Source organism: Myotis yumanensis, unplaced genomic scaffold (genome assembly GCF_028538775.1).
Source record: "Myotis yumanensis isolate MYYU_CA2020_CCGP unplaced genomic scaffold, mMyoYum1.0.hap1 SCAF_8, whole genome shotgun sequence".
Classification (NCBI taxonomy): Eukaryota; Metazoa; Chordata; class Mammalia; order Chiroptera; family Vespertilionidae; genus Myotis; species Myotis yumanensis.
The window spans coordinates 77,165,627-77,178,908 of NW_027223759.1; the positions used below are offsets into that span (position 1 = coordinate 77,165,627).

The following is a 13,282-nucleotide window of genomic DNA, read 5'->3' on the forward strand; positions in this document are numbered from 1 at the left end:
GCGCTGCCCCCTGTCACTCACAGAGCAGGGCCAAACAGGGGGTTGGGGCGATGCCCCCTGTCACTCATAGAGCAGGGCCGATCAGGGAGTTGGGGCACCGCCCCATGTCACACACAGAGCAGGGCGGATCAGGGGGTTGGGGCGCTGCACCCTGTCACACTCAGGGCAGGGCCAATGGGGAGGTTATGGCTCTACCCTGTCACACACAGAGCAAGGCCCGTGGGGGGGGGGGGGTTGTGGCGCCACCCTCTATCACCCACAGAGCAGGGCCGATAAGGGTGTTGGGGTGCCGCCACTGTCACACTCAGGGCAGGGCCGATGCAGAGGTTATGGCTCTACCCTGTCACACACAGAGCAGGGCCTTTCAGGGGGTTGGTGCGCCGCACCCTGGCACACACAGAGCCGCAGGGCCATCAGGGTATTGGGGAGCTCTCCCCTATCAAGCACAGAGCAGAGCTGATCAGGGGGTTGGGGCGCCTTCCCTTATCACTCACAGAGCCTCAGGGTGATCAGGGGGTTTGGGCGCTGCCCCCTGTCACGCTGATCCCGGTGCCGGGAGCCTCGTGTCTCCACTGATCCCGGTGCCGGGAGGCATATTACCCTTTTACTATATAGAATAGAGGCCTCGTTCACGAGTGGGGGCTGGCTGGTTTGCCCTGAAGGGTGTCCTGGATCAGGGTGGGGGTCCCCACTGGGGTGCCTGGCCACTCTGGCTGAGGGGCTGAGGGTCGTTTTCTGGCTGGCGGGTGACTAAAGCTCCCAACGGCTCCTTTTTTTCTTTTTTTTTTTATTCTGGGCCAGCTTTAGCTCTGAGGTCTCGGCTGCTGAAAGCCGGTTTCTGGCCTTTGTTTTTCCTTCTGTATTTGAAACAATATTGCAGTCCGGCTGGCTGAACCTGGCTGACTGAAAGCTGGTTTCTGTGGTTTTGTTTAGCTTCTTATTTGCAACATAGTTGCTTAGAGTTGCAGCTGAGAGGCCGGCAATTCAGAAGGGGAACGTTGGAGTTCGCCAGTCACTGGAGCAAGCAAGCCTCCCTGTTCGCTTCAGTGCATGGCTGCCGGCCACCATCTTGGCTGACAGTTAATTTTCATAAGGATATGCTGATTAGCCAATGGGAAGGGTAGCGGTCGTATTCAAATTACCATGTTTCTCTTTTATTAGTGTAGATTAGAGGCCTAGTGCACACAAAATTTGGGGTGGGGGTTCCCTCAGTTTTGTCTGTGCCCTCTCACAGTCTGGGAGTTCTCAGGAGATGGCCTACAGATGTCTGGCCTCCCTCTGCAGGAGGTGACTGGACAAGCAATCAGGGGATGGCGCCACCCAATCACCCTGCCATTGCTGCCCAGCCTCCCTCTGCAGGAAGCAACCAGATGGGCCTATCAGAGGATGGTGCTGGCCCCCCTATTGTGACTCCACCGTTGCCTCTGGTTGCAGCCCCCCCACCCTGCCTCAAGGCCATTCCCTCCCTCTGCCCGCTGGCATGTGCCTTGGCTGTCCTAGCTTAGCCTGCTCGCCGGTCCCACCCCCTGCCAACTGTTCATTCTGCCATTCGGTTGACTTGCATATTTCTCTTTTATTATATAGGATACTGGTAACTTTTTCTCTCTTTTCTTTTTCTTGCCTAGTCTTGCTAGGAACTTATTAATTTTACTAATCTGGTCAAAGAACAAACTTTTGACTTTCTTGACTTTTATTGCCAATTTTTGTGTATTTCATTATTTCCTTCTTTTTCATTTCCTCTTGTTTACTGTTTGAGAGTTGATATTCTTTTTTTTCAGTTTTTTTTAGGTAAAAGTTAAGCTATTGTTTTTCTAATTTCTTCTTTTCTAACAAATGTATTTAAAGGTACACTTTACCCTTAAGCACTGCTTTAGTTGTATCTCCAGTTAGTATTTATTATATCTTCATTATCATAGAATTCAAAAGTATTTAATTTTATTTTATTAGTAGAGGCCCGGTGCACAAAAATTTGTGCACATGGGGGCGGGGGGGTCCCTCAGCCGGACTGTGCCTCTTTCGCAGTCTGGGACCCCTTTGGGGCTAACCATTTGCTAGCTTAGGCCCACTTCCCGGGGGATTGAGCCTAAGCTGGCAATCAGACATCCCTCTAGCAGGCCAGCAGCCCTCGGGAGATGTCCACTTGCCAGCGGGGAGCAGACCTAAGCTGCAGTCAGACATTCTTAGCGCTGCTGAGGAGGCAGGAGAGGCTCCTACCATCACCGCTGTACTGGCAGCCATCAGCTTGTGGCTGAGCAGATCTCCCCCCTGTTAGAGTGCACTGACCACAAGGGGCAGCTCCTGCATTGATCGTCTGCCTCTGGTGGTTAGTGTGTGTCATAGTGACCAGTCATTCCCAGTCGTTCTGCTGTTAGGGTCAGTTTGCATATTACCCTTTTACTATATAGGATAGAGGCCTGGTGCACGGGTGGGGGCCGGCTGGTTTTCCCTGAAGGGTGTCCAAGATCAGGGTGGGGGTCCCGCTTGGGTGCCTGGACAGCCTGGATGAGGGCTGATGTCTGTTTTCAGGCTGGCCACACCCCCTTTATGGTGGGGCTCCCCAATGTTATGCCTGGCCAGTCTGGGTGAGGGGTTGAGGGCCGTTTTTAGGCTGGCGGGAGACTGAAGCTCCCAGCCTCTCCTTTTTTTCTTTTTCTCTTTTTTAATTCTGGGATTTATTTACCTTTTATAGCTGTCACTGGAGCTGAGAGGCGGCTTCAGCTCTGAGGCTTGGCTCCAGCTCTGAGGCCCGGCTGCCTGAAAGCAGGTGTCTGGGGTTTCATTGGCTTCTATAATTGAAACATTGTTGCGGTCCTGCTTGCTCCAGCTCTGAGGCCACAGCTGGCTGAAAGCAGGTATCTGGGGTTTGTTTAGCTTTTAGAATTGAAACTCTGTTGCTTTTGGTGCTGTTGCTTTCAGAGCTCAGAAGCGGGCCGCGGCAGGCAGGGAACCTTGGCTTCCTCCATCACTGGAGCAAGCAAGCCTCCTGCTCCCTTCAGTTGTTTGGCTGCCGGCTGCGATCTTTGTTGGCAGTTAATTTGCATATTGCCCTGATTAGCCAATGGGAAGCGTAGCAGAGGTATGGCTAATTACCCTTTTTGTCTTTTATTAGATAGGATAAACTCTTCTTTGAGCCATGGGTTATATAGAAGTGATTGCATAGTCTCAAGCAGTTGTGAATATGTAAGGTATCTTTTTTTTTTTTTTTTTTTTTTTTTTTAGTTTTTAGCTTAATTCCACTGGGAAAAAGATCATACTCTAAATAATTTTAGTAATTGAAATTTATTGAAGATTTTTGATCCAGCATAAGTCAATCTTGGTAAACATTTAAAGCATTTAAAGTGTACTTAAAGTATTAATTTTATTATTCCTAGGTGCAATATACTATAAATGTTAAGTGTATTTAGTTGATTGAGTTTATCATATCTTATTGATTTTCCTGTTGGTTTGCTTTGTCAGCTCAGCCCTGAGAAAGAAGGAAATTCTGCCATGTACCAACAACGTGAATGAACTTTGAGGGTATTATGCCTAGTGAGATAAGCCTGACAGAGAATAACAAATATTGTATAATATCACTTATATGTGAAATCTAAAAAGCCAAACTCATAGAAAAAGAGAGTAGAATGGTGGTTACCGGGGCCTAAGGGTGGGGAGTTGGGGAGACAATCTCAAAGGGTACAAACTTGCAACTAGAAGACTAGTAAATCCTGCCATCTAATGCAGAGCATAGTGCTTAAAATCCACAATACTGTATTATTTACTTAAAATTTGCTAGAAGACTAGATCTTAAATGTTCTCATGCCCTGAAGAAATAATCATTATGTGACCTGATAGGTTTGGTGGTGATCATATTGCAATAAATAAATGTATAAAATTTGCTCATTGTACAACTTAAACAATGTTATATGTTGATTATCTCTAATAATAAAAGCCTAATATGCTAATTAGACCATTCGTCCTTCTGGACGACCTTTAAGATGAAGGCACAGCTGCGGGCGGGGGGGCGGGGGGGGGGGGGTCTCCTTGCATGAATTTTGTGCATTGGGCCTCTAGTATTTTAATAAAAAAAGAGAGGAAGGGAGTTGACTGGCCCAGGGCATGATGGTTACTTAAATGTCAGCAGGTGCCAGGCAAGTGATATGTATAAGTAAAGTGGGTCAGGGGAAAGTGCCTACTGTGTACATTACATGAGTGTGGGTATGTGAGCGCATATAAGTGTGCAGTTTGTGTGTGTGTGTGTGTGTGTGTGTGTGTGAGTGTGTGTGTGTGTGTGTGTGTGTATAGGGGGCACAATAAAGAGCTGTCACTCTTCAAAAGGAGGCAGCTGGTATTCATCTCCAGAACAGATTTGTTTTGTGGGTCTAATGTTGCCTGATGTCCTAATCTTTCCAGAGAAGCCAGAAAACAATACATTTATATAAAATATTATGAGTGTCCAAAGTTGGCTCAAAATGTTAACCACACGAAGCAATGCCTGGGTGCCAGAGTTGGGTTGTGGACTTCAGGCTCAGGAAGAAGAGATGTTTGGAAGGAGTGGGGGCATGAAGAAGCGCAAACAGACAACAGTAAGGATGCTTGAAGGTTTTATTTAAGTATGTCTTTGATATATTGAAAGAGGAGCATTTTTATGACAAAAGTTTCAAGAAGAAAGTTTTCTTTCCAGTTCCACCACTGTGGCCACCAGCCCAATCCTTATTTTACTGCGGAGACGCTGTGATTGGAATCATTTACATGTGCAAATTATATCATAGAAAAACAATTTCATTGCTAACTATAAGCAGGTTAGGGTACTTCATCCAAAACAAGAAGAAAATAAGATTTTGCACTTTTATATTTTAAAGCTGATATTTTAGCAATAGTTTTATAATGGTTTATTCCATTTATACTCTTTTGACAACACAACCTTAAAAGACAATCTATTCATTGGCATGCAAAGCAACATGGCTTCAGAATACACCTCTTAAATTTACAGAACTGAAAATTTCAAACATCCCATGTGGCTGGTAGGTGATGTTATGAAGATGATCTTGAGTAGTGACATACTTACTTCCTAAAGATAAAAGAAAAAGACAGTCATATAACAGAGCTATCATACTCAGATGATATAGTTAAATTATCCAGGATATATTTTAAAGATTTATTTTGGTAAAAGTTATTTGTTGATCTTTTTGTCTTATGAATCCCATAGTCTTTTGAACTTTTCAAATATTTGCACTCAAAGATGACATCCTAAAGTTCCCTGGTCAAGGAATATAAAGTGTATAAATAGTTATAAAAAGCCATTATAACCCATTAAGATAAGTGGTTACTTTTGGTGTTAAGATTTTTATTACTATCCTTATTACATTAAGTATATAATACCAAATTTATTTGTGCTAAAAATTCAAAATACGTAGCAATATAGAATGTCACATTATCACGTGGATGATGTATATTTCCATGTTTTATTCTTATCTGTGTTCCTAATGCCCTGTCCCTTAATTGACACTCAGGAAATATTTTGGAGTAAGTGGGTGAATGAGTAAATGTGTAATTATCTAAAACAAATATAATGATGTATTCTTAAATGAGTCATACTTTTGCTTATCTACCAAGAAAGCAAAGACTCCCCTCCTCACACAAGGAACAACCTGTCGCTGTTTATGAAAGTTTTGATGGTTTTCAGAATGCACTAAAATGCAATCACCTGTCGGTAATTTTGTTTTGAAGCAGCTAGTTTATAAAGTCCTGGGTGACAAGATTATCGAGAACTGTGTTCATTTCATCAGAGAAAGAGCCTTCGGCATGTCTGCGGCCGAGCGGTTCAGGAGTGGCTTTTGGGGAACTGAGGACAAGGGGGATAAAAATCGGTATTTGGTTAAATGCTTTAAATACATGCTTTCTGATTGCGTATCACTGGTAACGTGTGCGGGTCACTGAGAAAACAGGATGTCATGTTTACAGAGGGCCAAATGTGAGAACCTGCATGAACTGGTGCATGTCAGAATGGACAACCTGGAGGTAGTGAAGAGCAGAGCAGGACGGGAAACCCAGCCTGTAAAACTTCATGCCTTCTGCAGTGGTCCTGCTGGTCCAGAGATTTTAGTAATTGGCAAGACAGAAGTTATTATTGAGACTATTAGTCTGTTGAAAATTAAGGAAAATGTAAAACTAGTGGTTATTAGAACAGCCTTGCAAAGTGCAGTATTAAGGGATTAAATTTTATATTAGATTTTCTGTTTTTATTAGTTTAATTAGCAGCATTTTTGGTGCCCCTTTAAAATATCATAAAATATCCTCAAGTATAAGCGACTATTTTACCACTGATTTTGTAAATTGGGTCATCAAGGTTTAAAAAAGCAGTGACAATATCAGGTTATTAGCTAAATAGTAATACAATCCCTTTTGTCTTAAGATTTCTCCAAGTCTCAGTAAGCTTGCTTTAAATTTCACAAAAAATTGAGTTGAACATGAATTTCCTGCTTCTCATAATTCAAATGTCAATCAAAATGGTCAAGAGAAAATGAGATGGTCCAGGGGTCTGTTTGGTTGTGGTAAGATCCAAGAAGGTACCTAACGGACTTAATCTTATTTTCAGCTGTGAAAATAAATGGCTATTTATATGACAGTCCCATAAAAATGGGGATGTTGTTAAATATATGGACTTTTGCACATATTTATATTTTGAGTGTCATTTCATTAAACATCTTAAGTTTAATACCTTTCAGTCTGTATCAGTTAATTAGCTAAACAGTAACACAAATATATGTTGATCCTATATGTAAATACTTAAAGTCAAACTTTAAGTTTTCAGCATTATTTCTTTTTTTCATTATCCCTAGTATTTCTAGTTTAAGCTTATCATCCTGATGTAGTTTTCAATAGCACCCTATTCTCAAAAGTGTCTTGGATTGACAAATGAATAGCCTACTTATAACACAAGTCTAATGTGTGATACAAATACCACCTGTCTGACTCTATTATTAATACTTGATACTACAGATAAAACATATTAAATTCTTGTAGATTGTCTCCCACCAATAGGAGTTAGTTCCTTACTTTGTGAGACTATACTAATTGCTTCTATAACTCAAATCAATAAATAGATAACTGTAGTGTAACTTTTCAACATCATGCAAAAATAAAAAATTAAAGTTAAATAAGAGTGTACAGACTTAACTCTTGTCTTCCTAGGCCTTTCACTACCCAAGCAATGAATTCCTTGGCAGCTTGGCCTCCAAATAAGAACTTAAATCACTGGTAAAGGTCCCTTCAGCGTGTCTCTCATATTCATCATGACATTTGGCAATGCCATTCCTGATAGAAATGTGAACGTTACATTGAAGATCTGTCTCTTTATCAATATGGTTCTCACCTGTAAGTATGGCAGGTTGGGGTTGAAGAGACTGAGGGAGATTTAAGAGATGAGGGTAGTTAGGAGACTCGTCCTGAAACTACATGAAGTATCTGAATGGACGGTTGATGGGCGAGAGATAATAGCAGTTAAGGGGAGCTTTGGCCCACTCAGCACACCCATTTCCACCTCTTCTGCTTATCCATGCCATTGATTATTACTGTTGCATTTACTTCCGCCTCAGTGTATGTGGACTCTCCAATATGTTATGCAGCTTGCAGACAAGGCAGCTGTTTGTTAATACTTACGGGATCAGACATAGTTAAGTGAGTCAAGGGAAAGCTAGGGAACATCTCAAAATGTCATCAAAAGGATCATGTGATAATGGATGAAAGGAAACAAGTGATGGGACAGCAGTGAGGAAAGCTAAGATGCTGACTCCATATCATCCTCAAATGTGATCTGTGTAGGTGGTTGACCAGCTGCCCTCCTGCATCTATTACCCTGGAAGGTCTCATCTTAAACACACAACAGAAACCGCCTGAGAGTGAGGATGAATTTACAATAGGTTACCAAATTGTAGCATTCCCTTTCCAGAAATGAGGATAATTGTTTTCTTTTTTTTCAAATTTCCCTTATTTCACCAATGGCCATGTCTATAGTCACTAACAGGGACTTCTCCCAGTGTCTGCTCTGACCATGACTACCATCTTTCCTGTCATGCCCTTCCACTTTAAGAACTTTTGGTAAACCACTCTGTCTCTCCAATTCTTCCATCTGACCCATATTCTCTCTCTCTGTCTCTCTCTCTGTCTCTCTTTCTCTCCAGGCAAATCTATGTCCTTATCCTGATATTTAGATTCCTTCAGCTACCTTGGATGCACAACTCCCTTCCCCTGTGGGCCACTGTCCAAAGAAATTGTGAAATTCCACCATCTCGGTGAAATCCTTGTGAAAGATTTCCCTCAGTAGCCTACATGCATCATAAAACCCAATACTGTCAACGAAAATCCAACATTAAAATGTATGTCTTACGAAGGGCTTGTGCTCTTATTTGCCTTCTTCTCTCTTTATGCGGTGCAGCCAGGCTATAATTTTAAATGTGTATCTTGGATTGTATTCTACAAGAAAATGACTGCATCTCTTTCCATTCCTTACCACGATTACCTTGGCTAGGGGTTACTTTAAATGTGATTACAGTCATGAGTTTGAACCCTACACGGGAATGTTGAATTTGCTCTTATCTTTTGGTCAAAAAATAGATTCCTCACAGTTCATGTCTAAAAAAGTCAGCTTTCAATTTTAATAGAAAATGGGTAAGAGAGTAAATATTGCTAAGACCACAGTGGGGAAAATGATTTAAAATCTACGTTTCATTACAGGGTGGGTAAGGCATTTTCAGGGTGAGAAGTGGGACTTTCAGAGGCATAATATGCAGGATAGCATCACCAACCTTGAAATCATCAAAGCTGAAAGAGCTTATACGCCCTATTTGATGAGCATAATAACATAATGAAAGTCAGGAGATATTTTAGACATAGTTAAGTAACACATTTGTGTGCAAATTTGGGCCTAGGTTTAAACTCTCACTTGAGCTGGGCCAGCAACCAATCCACGAACTTCTGGTCACTCAAGGCCTGCCATAGTATGCTGAGGTCACTGATGATCATTCCTTCGGCGTAGCGCTTCTCTTCATTTATCTGATCCAGATCATTGAGCGAGTCTGCCTGGTGAGCTGCGAATGAGCTGTGAAGAACAGTGATTGGTGCAACTAAGTCTCTTCTTGAGTGGACTCACTCAAGAAGCACCTTGAAAACACAAGACCACATGAAATTGAAAGGCAGGTGCCTTGAGCATTTCAGTTGTTATGAGAGACACCTTGTTTGCCACGGGAATCTCAGAGTTTTGTTAGAGTTGAATACACTCTGATTCTGAATCTTGGGAGCAGATTTTTTTAAAAATATATATTTCATTGATTTTTTTTACAGAGAGGAGGGAGAGGGATAGAGATTTAGAAACATTAATGAGAGAGAAACATCAATCAGCTGCCTCCTGAACACCCCCAACTGGGGAGGTGCTGGCAACCAAGGTACATGCCCTTGACTGGAATCGAACCCGGGACCCTTCAGTCCCCAGGCCGATGCTCTATTCACCTAGCCAATCTGATCAGAGACTGGGAGCAGATTTTTAACTGGCTTCCTCTTTACTGAAAGAAGATTATATAAATAGTTTTTAAAAGTAAGTAATGTAGTTATGACTCTGCTAGTATCGATAGAAGAGAGCAATGACTTGACTATTTTACAAGAGTGAAGAACCCCAAGTCATTTAGGCAGCTGATCTGTGTTCTGAATTTTGTTTGCATGTGTTAATATAAAAATGTAGCTCCATTACCTGGTTACATGATAGCTGATGATGAAAGACAAAGACAATTAAAAATTTAAAGGATGCCAAGAAAAAGGCCACTTGTTAATTTCAAACTGTGTGGTGGATAATCCACATGCTGGTAATCAACAGTTGTTTGCCATGGCAAATAAGGAGAAATAGTCAATAGTATTAATACTCAGAAATAAAATTGGGAGACTATTCTCACCTGTCAAAATAGCAAAGATTAAATATGGGGGAAGGTATTATGAAGGGAGTATTTCTATGGGGCTGAGCGGAGTGTGCATGTGTATGACTTTTCTGGAAAGGAAGCTGGCAAGATATTATAAAAGACTTAAACTTATTCAAACCCTTTGACACAGTAATTTTAGTACCAAAAATCTAGCTTCAGGGAAAAGTACAAAAATGTAGGGAGAAAAGTTATTTGCAGCATTCTTTGTAGGAAAATTTAAAGAACTCAAGTGTTCAATAGAAGAGGAATAGCTAAATAAATATTGCATATTTATGAGATAAAATAGTATGCAGCTATTAAATATCATACATTTAATAGATATTTGTAATTCTATACGAAAGAGCTAACAATACAATCCTATCTAATAAAAAAGAAACATGGTAATTAGCATACGACCGCTACCCTTCCCATTGGCTAATCAGGGCAATATGCAAATTAACTGCCAGCCTGGATGGCTGTTAACCACCAACAAAGATGGCGGCTAATTTGCATAGGTACGCACAATGCTGGGAGACGAAAGGGAAAGGACAGAAGAAGCCCCTTGCCACTGACGGTGATGGGAAACCCAGTGGGGAGCTAAGAGCCGGGGGCAGGGCAAAGGCGGCCCTGGGGGCCGCCTTTGCCCTGCCCCCCAGCTGTGATCAGAGAACCAGGTGCCTTTGCCGCCTCGGCCAGTGATAGCGGGAAGCAGGGTTGGAGCCAGGAATGGGAGCTGGGCAGGGATGGAGACGGCAGTCCGGGGAGCTAGGGATCCCTTGCCCAGGCCTAAAGCCTTGGCCAAAGACGTTAGGCCTGGGCAGGGGTGGAGCCTGCAACCACGGGGAGCTGGGGGTCCCCTGCCCAGGCCTAACGCTTTGGCCTGAGGCATTAGGTCTAGGCAGGGGTGGAGCCTGCAACCACGGAGAGCTGGGGGTCCCCTGCCCAGGCCTAACGTCTTGGCCAGAGGCATTAGGTCTAGGCAGGGGCAGAGCGGGAGATCGCGGGGAGCTGGGGGTCTCCTGCCCAGGACTAATGCCCCCACCAGAGGCCTTAGGTCTTGGCAGGGGCGGTGCCAGAGATTGTGGGTACCAGGGGTGGAGCCTGGAATGGTGGGAGCTGTGGGTCCCCTGCCCAGGCCTGACATCTCTGCCGGAGGCCTCAGGCCTGGGCAAGGGGCCGATCCAGTGAACGGCGATCAGAGGGTGATGAGGGTCAACTCCTCTGGCCGAGGCATCAGGCCCGAGTGAGGGTGGAGCCGGTGATCGGGGGGAGAGGGGGGTCCCCTGCCCAGGCCTGAATCCTGGGCCAGAGGCATCAGGCCTGGGCCAGGGGAGGAGCCAGCAATCGGAGGGGTCTGGGGGTCCCCTGCCCAGGCCTGATGCCTGGGCCAGAGGCATCAGGCCTGGGCGGGGGGCAGAACCAGTGATTGGGGGAAATGAGGGTCCCCTGCCCAGGCCTGACACCTCTGGCAGAGGAATCAGGCCTGGGCAAGGGGCCGATCCTGCGATTGGAGGGTGATGGGGGTCAACGCCTGAGGGCTCCCAGTATGTGAGAGGGGGCAGGCTGGGCTGAGGGACACTCCCCTCCCCACCCAGTGCACGAATTTCGTGCACCAGGCCCCTAGTCCTATCTAATAAAAGAGAAACATGGTAATTAACCGTATGGCCGCTACACTTCCCAATGGCTAATCAGTGAGATATGCAAATTAACTGCCAACCAAGATAGCGGCCGGCAGCCAGGCAGCTGATGTGAAAAGGGAGGCTTGCTTGCTCCAGTGACTGCGGACTCCAACGTTCCCCGCCTGACTTGCCGGCCTCTCAGCTGCAACTCTAAGCAACTATGTTGCAAATATAGAAGCTAAACAAAACCCCAGAAACCTGCTTTAGTCAGCCGGACTTCAGCCAGCTGGACCACAACATTATATCAAATACAGAAGGTAAACAAAGGCCAGAAACCTGCTTTCAGCAGCCGATGCCTCAGAGCTAAAGCTGGCCCAGAATAAAAAAAAAAAGAAAAGAAAAAAAAGAGCGGTTGGGAGCTTCAGTCACCCGCCAGCCTTAAAACGGCCCTCAGCCCCTCAGCCAGACTGACCAGGCACCCCAGTGGGGACCCCCACCCTGATCCAGGACACCCTTCAGGGCAAACCAGCCAGCCCCCACCTGTGCACCAGGCCTCTATCCTATATAGTAAAAGGGTAATATGCCTCCTGGCACCAGGATCAGCATGACAGGGGGCAGCGCCCAACCCCCTGATCACCCTGCATCTCTGTGTATGACAGGAGGTGGGGCCACAACCTCCCTATCTGCCCTGCTCTGTTCGTAACAGGGGAAGGCGCCCCAACCCCCTGATCAGCTCTGCTCTGTGCCTGATGGGGGGAGCTCCCCAACCCCCTGATCGCCCTGCGGCTCTGTGTGTGACAGGGTGCAGCACCCCAACCCCCTGATTGGCCCTGGTCTGTGAGTGATAGAGGGTGGCGCCCCAATCTGCCCCCCCCCATGGGCCCTGCTCTATGTGTGACGGGTAGAGCCATAACCTCCTCATCGGCCCTGCCCTGAGTGTGACAGTGGCGGTGCCCCAACCCCCTGATCTGCCCTGCTCTGTGTGTGACAGGGGGTGGTGCCCCAACTCCCCTATCGGCCCTACTCTGTGAGTGACAGGGGGGAGCTCCTCAACACCCTGATCGGCCCTGCTCTGTGTGTGACAGGGTATGGAGCCCCAACCCCCCTGATGGCCCCTGCTCTGTGCATGACAGGGGGCAGCTCCCCAACCCCCTGATCCGCCCTGCTCTGTGCGTGACAGGGGCTGTCGCCGCAACTCCCCTATCGGCCCTACTCTGTGCGTGACAGGGGGGAGCTCCTGAACCCCCTGATTGGCCCTGCTCTGTGTGTGACAGGGTATGGAGCCCCCACCTTCCGATGGGCCCTGCTCTGTACATGACAGGGGGCAACACCCCAACCCCCTGATGGGCCCTGCTCTTTGCGTGACAGGGGGTGTCGCCCAACTTCCCTATCGACCCTGCCTTGAGTGTGACAGGGGGCGGTGCCCCAACCCCCCAATCGGCTGTATCCTGAGCGTGACTGAGGGTGGCATCACAACCTCCCGATCCACCCTGTTCTGTGCGTGACAGGAGGCAGAGCCCCAACTCCCCAATCGACCCTGCTCTGAGCCCTACAAGGGACTGCACCTAGGGATTGGGCCTGCCCTCTGCCACCTGGGAGCAGGCCTAAGCCAGCAGGTGGTTATCTCCCGAGGGGTCCCAGTCTGTGAGTGGGCACAGGCTGGGCTGAGGGACCTCCCCTCCCCGCCGAGTGCACAAATTTTTGTGCACCAGGCCTCTAGTCCTATCTAACAAAAGACAA

The 13,282-nt window shown here is 46.0% G+C and overlaps 1 pseudogene; it reads right to left on the minus strand.

The window, feature by feature from the left end:
• Nucleotides 1-5,679: 5,679 nt before the first annotated feature.
• Nucleotides 5,680-13,282, minus strand: part of LOC139015726 (pro-glucagon-like) — a 258,761-nt pseudogene continuing 251,158 nt past the window's right edge.